This window comes from Erpetoichthys calabaricus, chromosome 3 (assembly GCF_900747795.2).
Source record: "Erpetoichthys calabaricus chromosome 3, fErpCal1.3, whole genome shotgun sequence".
Taxonomy (NCBI): domain Eukaryota; kingdom Metazoa; phylum Chordata; class Cladistia; order Polypteriformes; family Polypteridae; genus Erpetoichthys; species Erpetoichthys calabaricus.
The window spans coordinates 134,872,102-134,885,237 of NC_041396.2; the positions used below are offsets into that span (position 1 = coordinate 134,872,102).

The window sequence follows — 13,136 nt, forward strand, 5'->3', positions numbered from 1 at the left end:
ATAACATGGAGTGAATACACCATACGCATCTGCCCACGGCCGCCCTATTGTGCGCAGATAGGAGTTGATTCTAAAATAAAATAAACATAAAAAGAGTAATACAATCATCACCCATAAAGCGCATAGCAGACGTGACGTATTATATGTGTACCACATTTCAAGTCAATAGGTGAAACGGTTTGCAAGCTACAGGTCATTTAAAATCCTGGACAGACCAACGAAAAGCCACGGTAGCAAATTATAGAAGAAGATTTTACTGTTTAATAATTTATATTTATATGAAATGTGCTTCTTATATATTACTTCATATTCTCATATGATAATGATGTTTATGTTGTTTATATTGATTTCTATGTTATTGTAAATGCATCTATGTGTGTATATGTATGTATGTATGTATGTATGTATGTATGTGTATATATATATATATATATATATATATATATATATATATATACATATATATATATATAAAAATATATATATAAAAAATATATGTGTATATGTATATATAATATATCTGTATATGTGTATATGTGTGTGTATATGTGTATATGTATATATATATGACAGCAACACTCATAACAATAACACAATTACATTGACAATCATGTTACGTTATTTTTAAAATGTTTCCTTTCCTTTTTCATAACCTCTTTAACACACTACTTCTCCGCTGCGAAGCGCGGGTATTTTGCTAGTATATATATATATATATATGTGTGTATATATATATATATATATGTGTATATATATATGTGTATATGTATGTGTATATGTATATATATGTATATATGTGTATATGTATATACGAGGTAGTCGTGCCCGTCAAGGACGGGCTGCAGGCGACTTTTATCAGTGTTGCAGGGTAAAAGTCATTAAGTGCAAAATTATTTGTACCATGATTAAATTTAGTAATAAAATGTTTTTTGTTATTTGTGCCACACGATGAATCGGGATTCGAACCCAGGTGGACAGTAGGTGGTGTTAGGTCCTAACTTTGTTCCGGCATCCGGGATCGAACCACCGACCAAGGGTAGTGTGCACTCTACCACCTGAGCTGTATGGATCTTAGTTCCAAGGCAATAATAAACATAATGAAATTTGTTTCTAGTTTAAGTCATGTATGAAAGTGTTACATGCCATAAAATGAACGACTTATCTTTATCAAAATAAAATTATGAATCATTAACACAATCAATGCATACTTAACGAATACGTAAACTATGTTTATTCAAGTATTTAAGTGGATATCCCTGGGTACACTACATTATTGATGCAAAGACCATCTTGATCCTCGTGGCAATCTTTTCCAACTAAGAGCTTGATCTTCTTTCTTGAAGTTGCTCGAGATAAGACAACATACAATTGACCATGAGCAAATACTGGTTGGGGTAAGTAAACACCAAGCTCTTGAACTGTTTGACCTTGAGCCTTGTTAATGGTCATTGAAAAGGCCAATTGTACTGGAAATTGGCGTCGTCGAAGTTCAAATGGCAGTCCACAATCTTTCGTAACCAAAGGAATACGTGGAATGGCAATAAGTTTGCCTTTGTGGGCTCCAGTGAGGATCGAAGCCAGCAAGCAATTTCGCTTGAGTTGTCGGACTTGAAGTCGTGTGCCATTGCAAAGTCCTTCATGTCCATTGATATTAATCAGCAGAATAATTGGAGAGCCAACTTTGAGACGCAATTTATGAGGTGGCATCCCAGAAATAGCAAGTGTGTTGAGAAATTCAACAGGATATAGAGATGCATCCAAGCCTTCAGAATCTTCAACAGAATCAATCGATAAGTATTCTTGCTCTTCGCCAGGCAGGATATCCACAATCTTGTTGTTGATGTCATGGACATCAGCGTTGAGTGGAGTCAGGATGACTTTGTCCGAAAAGTAGCCATCATTAAGATAATGTTCTTCGGCATTATCGTACACTTCATGGATCAAAGTTTGAAGTGTATTTGTTCTTGGTTGCCACGGAACGACCATATCTTTGGGGATTTTGACAAATCCTTGACCACAATCTTCACAGTCATTTGATTTTCCTTCACCAACATGCAACAGAAAATTAGCAAAGTCTTCAATTTCAGTGGCACTTGCCGAGTCCACAGCATTTCGGACGCGCATATTAGTTTTATGTCGAAATGTAATAAAGTGTTTCCAAAGATATGAACGTTTGACGCACGAATCGACAATTTGGGCTGCAGTTGCCTTGGGAACCACTGGAAGAATTTGTCGGAAATCGCCAGCCAACACAACTGTCTTGCCACCAAAGACTTTGTCGTTGCCCATGATATCTTTGAGTGACTTGTCAAGAGCTTCAAAACCGTACTTGATCATCATAGGTGCTTCATCCCACACAATCAAGTCTGTGTTGCGTAACAATTCAGCTCGTTGTGATTGAGCTGGAATGTTGCATGTGGAAGTTGCATTGAGATCCAAACTGAGCTTGAATGTAGAGTGCGCAGTTCGACCTCCCATAAGCTGCAAAGCTGCAATGCCACTGGTTGCCACAGCTAATGCGATCTTCCCTTGTGATCGTACAGAAGTCAAAATGGTGTCGAGTAAAAAAGACTTTCCTGTTCCTCCAGGACCATCCACAAAGAAGAATTTTTGGTCGCTGTCTTGGTTGTTTACTGCTCCCAAAATTGCATTGAAGACTTGACTCTGGTCTTCATTTAACTTGTCCAATTGATTGACCATATTAGACAGGTCAGCGTGGTTATAGGATTTCTCAGCTTCGATCAATGGGTTGTTTCTTGTCGATTTGTCTGCCCATAAATCTTGGAATTGGTCCAGCTGAGGGAGTCCTGGAAAATCCTTCAGCGTCATTTGATGAGGTAAAAGGTGTTTGTTCAGTGCTTCCAGAGTGCGGAAAACAACTCTTCGATCTTCACACGTTGTCTTGAGTTGATGTTGGAAATCTTCAGACATCGCAGAGCTGAATGCTTCCCACAATTTTTCAGGCTGATGTGGATTGCACAGTGCCAATGTGATTGCAAACAATTGTCTAAGTTGTGCAGGCATTTGAAAGTCACAGGCTTCTTCCATGCACCGATACCATTCGTTGTCGTTTTCCAATAAGCCCAATGCCACTGCAGCTTCTTGAAAAGTGTCGTAGCAAACACCATTGACAGTGCGAAGGTCTTCAAATGATGTTGGACCTTTGACGTAGCACAAAAGCAATCGCAGGTAGTATCGATTGCTGTCTTTAATGGAGACTGAAACCATGCGGCCAATTGTCTTTTCTCCACCACGCTGGCGTTTCTTCCACTTCTTGGTATTTTTTTGCCATGTGTAATGCTTCGGAAAATCATAGTAGACCAAGTTCCTTGCTTCTTCGTCTTCAGCGCACTTCTCAAAGAATCTTGTTAGCATGGTGTTTTTCATGCTGTCGGTTGACTCTGCATTGGTCGTGTCTGGGTTATAAGTAACCATGTTTTGTTGAGGCAAATGTACAGGCAACTGAACAACAGTGTGTGAGTTTTCTTGGAGAGCAAAGGAGAAGATTCTCCAGCAAGCTTCAGACGCTGAAATGTACCTTGCACTTAAATACTGGACAATCTCGTTGATGTCAATTGTTGCAAGATCACCAACGGTTTCAATGTTTCCATCCACAGGCTGTCTTTCACATTGGTATGGCATTCGTACTTCTGGCTGAGGTATGGATTGTAAGGAACAACCCATCGGTTATCCAATTCGAAGCCACGTCGTTCTGTAGTTGTGCCATTGTCACGTCTTCTATACACAGGGTATCCACTGTGGTCGCAATGTGTGGTGTTAGAAAATGCCTTGGGGTACTGCTTGCTGCATTTTCCATCCTTCATGCATGGTGCTTTTGGATTTAGGCTTCCACATGGTTCGTGCATCATGGCTTTCGTCACAACTTCGTACAACTTTGGCTGCAGGTGTCAGTCGGGCAGTTCAGCACACACAAACTTGTCGTAGGCATCAGGAGTAGATGGACTGAACTCAGACTCCAACTTGATGAGCATGTGTGCATGTGGAAGGCCACGCTTTTGGAACTCAATGACATAAATGTCTGCCATCATCTTGCCAAAGATGTTTTTCTTGAAAATGTCTTCTCGAATAGCTTTAAGCTTTAGGCAAAAGGCTCTTGCAACAATGTCAGGTCGATCCTCTGGTTTTTGGCCTTCAAGCAGTGCTTCCTTGATTTCAGGCCACTCAGGGTTGCAAGTAACAGTAATAAATAAATCAGGCTTGCCAAATTCGCGCACAATAGCCATCAAGTCGTAGTACTGCTTTCTCATGTACCGTTCGCCTCCAGTGAATGACGCAGGTAGAACAACGAACTTCCCAATGGTTCCAAGGTCAGCGTCTCTTGCAATTGCATCCGCCACACCACGATATAACTCAGCACGCAGATTGCTTTGATTCTTCTTGATATAGCGTAATCGTTGGAGCTCGAATTTTACATATTGTTCAACGCACCATTGTTGAAACAATCTTGAGGATCAATGGAGCATTGACTCATCATTGATTCGAGTAAAAAGTCGGTAGGCATAGAATTCACGAATGTTCAAGCGAGTGTTATTGTAGCTTCGTTTCCCATCGACATATTCCACATTAGGCGACCATCCATCTTCACCAAATGCATACAAAAGTGGGAAATGTAAAGGATCGTACGCTGGGTGCAAATCGGATATTTTTCGAAAGCCACCGGACTTGCAATGCAGTACAACATCCATAGAGTTGATGGGCCTTCCATTGGGCTCACTTCCATCAATAATAATGGCAGCAACTTCATCTGCTGTCGGTCGATTGTGAGTTCGAAGATCGGTGTTTCTTGATTCTCGAATGACCAAACGATAATCCCGGCCTTCTCTTGCAAATTCACCAGCCGACATGAATTGAGTAACAAAAGGATTAATTTGTGCCAGTTGCTCTTGAATTGTAGTGACGATATTTTCATCCAAGTCGTCCATGATGCTCATGCGCATGGCAACTTGTTTATCCATGTCACTGTCGTGCACATAAATCTGTGCAAACTTTGGAGTGTTTCCTTCATTTGGCAGCAATCCCCCAATTCTGTGGCAAATGCTTCCTTGTACACGAAACGTGTAAACACCATCTCTTGCATTTGCATAACGTTCATCAATGGCAATGCTTTCGTGGACACTTGCACCCATGGATGTGAAGGCAAAGATGGTATTGTACGCACGAATTTTCTTCATAAAAGCCGGATTTGACCACAACAAAACCAATTGATCGGGCAAAGGGGTAATTGGAGCAAGTCGAATTTTTCCACCACCACAGCACATAGAAGATGTTTCGCCATTCCACTGAAGAGCACCACAATGTACACATTCATTGACCATAGGACCAATTGAATGCGCTGAAAAGTTGGTATCAAAGTCTTCAATTGTAGCCAGAGCACGACAAAGTTGATTGCTGGAAGCAGCTCTTGCAGAGGCTCTTCGACATGCGTCAGTGTTTCTTCGAAGTTGAGCTTGAATTTCAGACGCATTTGCTCGACTTTCTCGAGTTCGAATGCGATCTTGTTGACGCCTTGAATTTGCATCTTCCTCGTTTTCATGGAGTCTATTTTCTCGTAGTCTTTGTCGCTCTTGCTCTCTTCTTTCGACAATTTCACCTTCAGTTGCATTTAAACGATTCTCTCGTTGTCGTAAACGTTCTTGTTCTCTTCTCTCAACAATTTCAACTTGAGTTGCGTTTGACCGACTTTCTTGTTGTCATTGCCGTTCATGTTCACGTCTTTCAGCAACTTCAATTTCAGCGGCAGTAGAACGTTTTTGTTGCAATCGCAGACGCTCAATTTTGTGAACCAATTGTGTTTGTTCTTCCGTGCGGTTGCTTCTGTAAGCTGCAACTCGTTGGCGTTCATTTTGTTTCTGCTGCGAGATTTGAACACTCTTTGCTGCTTGTCGTACTGCACGACGCTGTTTATTCCACAGTTTTTGTTCTTCAGTAAAAATTCTTTTTGGTTTCTTCATTTTTGGCAATTCTTGAGGTGTAGTTTGAGCACTTGAAATATCCAAAATCTTATTTCTTTTTGCATTTTCGTCTTTTTCAGTCGAGTGACTTCCTTCAGCTTTTCTTTTAATCTGATTGGTCACTCGCTTCCCAGTGCTTCGTTTTTTATTTTGTTGTTGAGGCAAATGTGCAATATTCAAATTGTTTATGGTCTTTTCTTGGGCTTCTTCGTCATTAAAATGCAAGCTTGTTTCTTGTCAATCTCCAAAATTGATATTTTCCATTGTATCAAAATTGGGAGCCCTTGGATCTCTAGACTTGATATTTGGTTGCATCAGTTCGACAGAGGTTTGGTTTTCAAAATCGATATTCAATGGCATCGAATTCGCAGAGGTTTGGTTTTGAGACATTATATTTGGCAATATATGTTGTTCAGAGGTTTTGTCAATGATTACCTAATCATAAAGTGAATGAGACATTTGTCCACCAAAAACATTATTATTGGAAATAGTGTAAGCCCAAACAATAGCGTGTGACACGCAGGTCTCTTGGACAGCTGTTTAGGCTATCCAGCTTTTAGTTTGCCGCCACCAGTGCTCATAAGACTTCGCGACGGCAGCCAAAGCATGCCAACATAAAGTTAATACACTTAAAAGAGAAAAATCTTAAAGCATAATATGGGCTATTTCCAAATGTCAAAAGTACGCATCGTACCTTTTGTAAGGATAAGCTGCTTCTTTGACGGGGTAGTGGCATATGTAGCTACTCCCCAATTTGTCCATTAGGTAGAAATGCAGCATTTCTCATACACTATTTTGTAAGTAGAGTTGCTTGTTTTCTTTGCATAAATATACGACTGCTTTGGCGCAATGGTTAAGCCGGCACCTTGGCACTCAGGAGGTCGTGGGTTCGATTCCCACTTGGGCATTTTTAGTTGGTTGGTCCAAATTTTCAAAATTCGTAGAATATCAGCCAATCAAAACACTGATGTAAACGTACCAACCAACCAACCAACAGACAGACATGCTGAAATATATATATAGATATGTGTATATATGGTTTTGGCAGCCAAGCGCTTTTTTTCCAACCTAGAAGACCTCTCTTGAGATCCGTTTAATCGCCTCGTCGATTGCATGTCTTCCAAGGTAGGTTCAATACCCATTTCCTGCACCGAGTCATCTCCCCTTTTATGAGTGACTGTGTTAGTGGCCGTACTTCGTACAGGTCTTTGAACGCACTGAATACTTGTAACTGGTGTCGCCCGTCGGCTACTTTCGACAGGGAATGGAAGCAATTGTCGAGTAACACAAAATTATTTGTAAGTGATTTCGCATTGAAGAAATAGTAAAAACTTGATCACTTGGGTCAATACCTAAACAAATACACACAGCAAATGCAATTGAGAATACACCAGAATCTGTATGATTTAATTGTTGCTGTGCGTCTTCATAAACTATGGGAGGTTTGTAAGGAAACAAAGCATGAAGGAAACGAAGCTGCTCTTCGGTGAGGTTGAATTTTTTATCAGCGTTTAAACTGTCATAGACATGAATTACAGCACCATCATAATAGGTACACACCCAGTGAGTCACTCGTTCAGTAGCTGTAGAAGGTAGTACTTGAATATGTTTTGCATTTTGTGGAATGGGCATTATAGGTATGTCAGGAGTCCACATTAGCAAAACCTCTTCAGGTTGGAAAATTGTATGTGCAGCTAAAATTTCGTTGAATTTGCTCATGTGATCTGTTGATAAATAATCATTATTTACCAACTCATTCATTGCAAAATCTGACAGTGGTAAGATCACTCCTTCCTTAACACTAAACACAAACACTAAGTAGACACTAACACTAAAAACGGCAACACCGCCGGGAAGAACACTAAATGAGATAAAGTAAAAGTCTATTATACCTGCTTTATTATAGCAGGTGAGGGGACGCTGGCGCACACTTGTTGTTGCCGCTCCTCCCTGTTAACAACACTTTTCGCAAAATTCGCTTTAATTCTGCACTTTCTTACGCTTGTTTTATTTCGTTTATTGTACGTATAGTTCGTGGATACAGCTGACTTGAATTGCATGGATTTGGCTTAATATTTACAGATTTTATGGACTCCACTTTACTGGGAACAGCTGAGTCTGTGGATCACGGGACGAGACCTACGAACATTTCTTTGTACATGGCGATCTAGCACCTTGGGATGATCTGTCTCCGTGATTATATTCGCTATGCTGATCTGCTCCCGTTTCATCTTACAGTACTCTACGACCGGGAACTGATCTGATGTTCATACTAACCTGGTTTATGGCTTATGGCTCTGGGGCGATCACGCCTGAAATTACCAAGCATTACTGTTTATGGTTGTGTATTGGAACAGCATTGAAGAGAGGGAGCAAGAGATTACAGACTAGAAAGATAGAGCAGGAGGACAAAACCAATACATGTGCATAAATGTGGACAAAAGTGATTGAGCTGACTAAGCAGAACAAATTAAGAATAGCTTACAAAGGGTAAGATTCAACCTATGCAAAAATGTAAGTGTGTAAATTGGTGGTTAGGGTTTTTGATGAAAATCTGATACATTTGAACATGAGTTGTCATCTGAACATGTTTTTTTCGATCTTGCCTGACAGCGTTTTCAAATAGTGATGTTTTCATGTATGAATGTATGTGTGTGCGTGCACAAGAGAGGTGGAGACAGATATGATCTCATTCAAGTGGTTACTGGAATATAAAATAAACACTTTCGCAAAGGTACAACAAAACAAGTGTGCTTTTATTCAAGAATAAAACTGAAAAACAATAAATTCAAGTGACAACAGGATACCCAGAAGACATGATTCACCAGCGTTTGTGTATCTACTTATATTCCTTCAACGATGTCTTTTACAGGTAGCAAAACTTTCACCAGCTATTACAGACTGAAATCAAAGGCTTCTTCGTTTTGGGCGTGTACAGTGTCAGCATGACACTGCCAGATCTAAACACTACCGTGGTGAATTGCTTGCATACTAAAGTGACTATAGCTGCAGGTCCCATTTAACTTTATGGTGCCAAGCAGAGTTGCGTTGCGGTGCAGCAAGTCTATTAGCCAGAGAAAGCGCTGTGAAGAAGCTTTCTGTTATTACATGCCTGCCTTTTTCCAGTCTGATAGCGGTCATGGCACATCGTAGCTTTGATTGCCAGTACAACAAAAAGTTCTGAGCAGGTATCTATCACAGCACTCACTGTGGTCATTGCTGCTCTTGTAAAAGGAATGGAAATAAATGCCATCAACTCAGAGAGGGAGAGGCAAGTTCGTTGTACCACATGAATGTCACTGAGAGAATAAAACTGAATAATAAAAAAAGAAGCGTTAACTTTAACAAGTAGCCAAAATTTACACTGGGTGTTACAGACTCAAATCCAATGTATGTTTTTATTATATTATAGTAATAATAATAATAATAGCAGCGCAATATTCAAAACATGGAGTGCCCCTTCTTGACCCGGGGATCTTTGGGTTAAAAGGCAGCAGTTCTTACCTCTGCACCATTAAAGAACACGTATAAACTCCCTGTCGATTGACATTTGAGCTTGGGTTTTTAACTCATCAGCAACATGTAAATCAAATGCTTTTTTTTTTCTTTGGTTAAATTCTTGAATAAAAGTGCACATATTTATTTGATATTTGGACTAAAGTCTTCACACATTATACATTTCATGTCATTATTAGTATAACATGGAAAAAGCTTCTGCTTTAGGTATGTGTTCAGCAATTCTTGCCTTGCATTTCCTTTCATCCTACACTTACCCAGACCTTTGTAAACACAGAACACACATGAAGTATATGTATTCCAAATAACGATATACTGTATTACAGTATTTACCCTATACAACTCCAGGAACCTCACACACAGATAAGGGGCATTGGCTTGAACTGGGAGAACTTTTTGCCCGAGTTAAGCTCCGTCAAAGCGGGAGATGGGACAGCAGGCTGCTTGTGCTGATCAATACATTTACAAAAAATTTTTTCATAGGCTTCAGGGATTCTATTGTTAAAAGAGTGGCACGACCATCACGAAGTCCTGGTCATGGCTATAGTGGTCCCCCAGACTGAGGTCGCTATTGGAGATGATTTAACTGACACCCAGAAACCAGAATTGCTATCGCTGATTGAGGGGAACTCGGACATCTTTTCAGCAAGACCTGGCCGGATGATGATTGCAGAACATAAGATGGTCACTCCACCTACACGAGGAAGTCCAACAGATGCTCCAATTAGGTGTTATTCTGCCAAGTAAAAGTGAATGGCGAGGTCCAATTGTACTTGTCTTAAATTCCGACGGTTCAGTTCTGTATTGATTTTAGGCATTTGAATAAGATTTCCAAGTTTGATGGATACACGATGCCGCGTGTGGAAGAGCTGTTGGAAAAACTTGTGTAGGGTTCATATATGTCCACAATTGAACTTACAGGGGGTTATTGGAAGGTCCCCTTGGAGGAGTCTAGTTGTGAGAAGACTGTGCTCACCACTCCAGATGGGTTGTTTGAATTTATGGCACTCCCGTTTGGTCTCCATGGTGCACCGCTGACCTTTCAGCAAATGATGGATCAGATTCTGCATCCCCTATCTTGATGATGTGGTCATTTTCTGTAATTACTGGGAATCTCATCTTGTCTGCCTTCATGCAGTGTTTGACAGTTTACTTGTGGCAGGGTTGAAGGCCAACCCTAAGAAGTGCAAGCTGGGTATGTCAGAAACCCATTATCTGGGATATTCCATGGGGAAAGGTTTGCTCAAGCCTCAAATGAACAAGTTGGGGGAGGTGCTTGCATATTCTGTCCAGAAACACAGAGACAGGTTTGTGCCTTCCTTGGGCTCACGAGGTATTACAGGTGGTTCATTCCCAATTTTGCACCCCCCTTACTGACTTAACAAACGGCAGAAAGAATTGTAGTGTTGTCTGGACCAATGCCAGTGAAAGTGCTTTCATGGACCTAAAAGCTGCTTTATCATCCTTCCCAGTTCTGTGCAATCCTGACTTTTCGAAGAAATGTATTCTGCAAACGGATGCTAGCACTTTGGTTTAGGAGCAGTGCTCTCACAATGTTTTGAGGGGGAAGAGCACGTTTCTCAGCAGAAATCTGCTACCCAGGGAGCGTAATTCGACTATTGAAAAGAGTGCTTGGTGATTAAGTGGGCCATGGAGGTCCTCCGTTACTATCTCTGGGGACATTGGCTGTACAAACAGAAGGATACAAACACCCGGTTCACTTGTGGTCTATTAGCTTGCAATCTTTTGGTTTTGATGTACACCAATGTTTCGGGGCTGCACAAACCAATGCTGACTTTCTTGCCAGCCTAGTCGAGCCCGGCTTGGACAGTCACTTTGCCCACACCAGTGTGGACAAAGCTGAGGGGGGAGATGTAAGGTTTCTAATCTCTTTTGGGACTCCCCCCAACAGGACGATATGCCGAAGAGCGTCCCAAAGTGCAATCACTGCGTCTATAGTGGCTTGCAGCAAAAGCAAATCTGAGTTGATCGCATTCGCGATAAGTGCCTGTCGTCAATGAGTGATGAAAGGAACATTATAAATGCAAGGAACAGTATTACTTGGCCACGACCCTGCCTGATTTCTGTGTCTGTGTATAGGAGAGTGATAGATCCCGCTACAATAAATAACTGTGCTGTTCCTGTTTTCAAGCTGAATAAACTTGGTTTTGCTAAAGTGCTGAGCCTCAGCCTAGTGTTTTGGGGTGCAAGACAGGGACTCACACATCACAATATGTGTGTGTGTCTGCGTGCATATCTATCTATCTATCTATCTATCTATCTATCTATCTATCTATCTATCTATCTATCTATCTATCTATCTATCTATCTATCTATCTATCTATCTATCTATCTATCTATCTATCTATCTATCTATCTATCTATCTATCTATCTAAAACCATAAAACAAACCTCAGTAATAGTGCAAACTAAGCACATCTAATACTGAATTACATCACTGCTATTACACATTTTAATATTCATTACATAGCATATTATTTCAATGTGTGGGTAATAGTTCGTAGCACAATAACATCTGCTAAGTGCATTCAGAACTACTTAAAGGTACATTAAATTTTAGCTCCACCATTAATATGCAAATAGTTGTTCCTTATTAAAATGTGTATAAATGTTTTGGGACACGCTATATTTATTTCTGTACAGATATTTTCACTGATTTCACTGTAAATGTAAAAAATGTTAATTGTTTTTTAAAGCACCTTCTAACAGTGTTCAGTAAGAAATGCAGTATATAGATATTCACTGAATGAAAAAATGAAGGAGGAAAACAATAATAAAATATCATAAATAAGATTCTAGAATAGTAAATTTTGGCAGTTCTTGTCCCTGGCTAGGCTATCAAAAATGGTCATATTCTCTTCCACCCCATACATAAGGAAGCTCATCAAAAGCCACTGAAGTCTTACAATAAAAGGATCCCACTGTGCTATAAATGATACCAGACACATCTATGTGCAAATAAAAGAGTTCCACCCTAATGTCTGCTGTAAACTACAGATAACTAAACCAGCTGAAATCAGTCCGCAATGTACAGTTTTATACTTCACAAGCTATAGGACACTTTTTTTTTTGATAAATAAACTGATGGTGAACAAAGTTTATATTTTTGGAGTTAAGTAAATTTAATTCAGAGTTACATAAAGTATTTACATTTTATATTATACTATATTTTAATATAATAATTGCAATTTAATTCTTCCTATGCATTTTACAAAAGCATAGGCAAAGTAATACAAAAATAGATAACACTATTCTTTTTTTAAATCTGTCAGACTGAATGATAAAATATTGTGTTTTAAAACACTCTTATTATACGCTACTGTGAACAAATAAATCATCTGAAATAAAGTGTGTGTTGCCAAAAACTAAAATGACGACCACTGGGTAGACACAATAAACTGATTTAACACTTCACAGGACTTTTGCCTTAGGTAGAGTCCCATCTGCCTTGCACAAATTCAACTAATATTTAATGAAAGCCACTGCAAGCTTTTTCTATCAAGAGCTTTAGTCATGTTCAGTGCTCTTGAGAAAAAGATATTTTGGATATTCTAAAATAAAAGAGGATATTGGAAATGTGTTTTTCTTCTTTTTTGAAAGTGCAGGGAATTTAAAATGTAAATAATT

At 39.6% G+C, this 13,136-nt stretch overlaps 1 pseudogene; it reads right to left on the bottom strand.

Moving 5' to 3' along the window:
* Nucleotides 1-1,242: 1,242 nt before the first annotated feature.
* Nucleotides 1,243-13,136, bottom strand: part of LOC114649356 (uncharacterized) — a 29,257-nt pseudogene continuing 17,363 nt past the window's right edge.